We start from the raw sequence: 645 nt of genomic DNA, 5'->3' as shown, positions 1-645 counted from the left end.
CAGCGCACACTGGTCAGAGTGGCCATCATCAAAAAATCTACAAACCACAGTGCTGGAGCGGGTGTGGAGAAAAGGGGACCCTCCTACCCTGTTGGTGGGAATGTAAGTTGATACAGCCACTATGGAGACCAGTATGGAGGTTCCTTAAAAAACTGAAATTAGAGTTATCATGTGATCCAGCAATCCCACTCCTGGGCATGTATCCAGAGAAAACTCTAACTTGAAAATATACATGCACTCCAATGTTCATGGCAGCGCTATTTACAATTAGCAGTAATCATGCCTCGGATAAACCTCATTGGCTATGATACTGCCACTGCACAAAGCTAACAGCACTATTGACAATAGCCACGACATGGAAGCAACCTAAATGTCCACTGACAGAGGAATGGATAAAGAAGGTGTGGTACATATAGACAATGGAATATTACTCAGCCATAAAAAAGAATGAAGTAATGCCACTTGCAGCAACATGGATGGACCTAGAGATTATCATACTGAGTGAAGTAAGTCAGAGAAAGACAAATATCACATGATATTGCTTATATGTGGAATCTAAAAACATGGCACAAGTGAACTTACTTACAAAACAAACAGACTCACAGACATAGAAAACCAACTTACGGCTACCAAAGCGGAAAGGGG

At 41.9% G+C, this 645-nt stretch overlaps 1 pseudogene; it reads right to left on the bottom strand.

The window, feature by feature from the left end:
- Nucleotides 1-205: 205 nt before the first annotated feature.
- LOC114891197 lies at nucleotides 206-328 on the bottom strand (annotated as a pseudogene).
- Nucleotides 329-645: the final 317 nt, after the last annotated feature.

Source organism: Monodon monoceros, unplaced genomic scaffold (assembly GCF_005190385.1).
Source record: "Monodon monoceros isolate NGI ecotype Baffin Bay Population unplaced genomic scaffold, NGI_Narwhal_1 Contig7221_ctg1, whole genome shotgun sequence".
Classification (NCBI taxonomy): domain Eukaryota; kingdom Metazoa; phylum Chordata; class Mammalia; order Artiodactyla; family Monodontidae; genus Monodon; species Monodon monoceros.
This window is presented reverse-complemented; position numbering and strand designations above follow the sequence as displayed.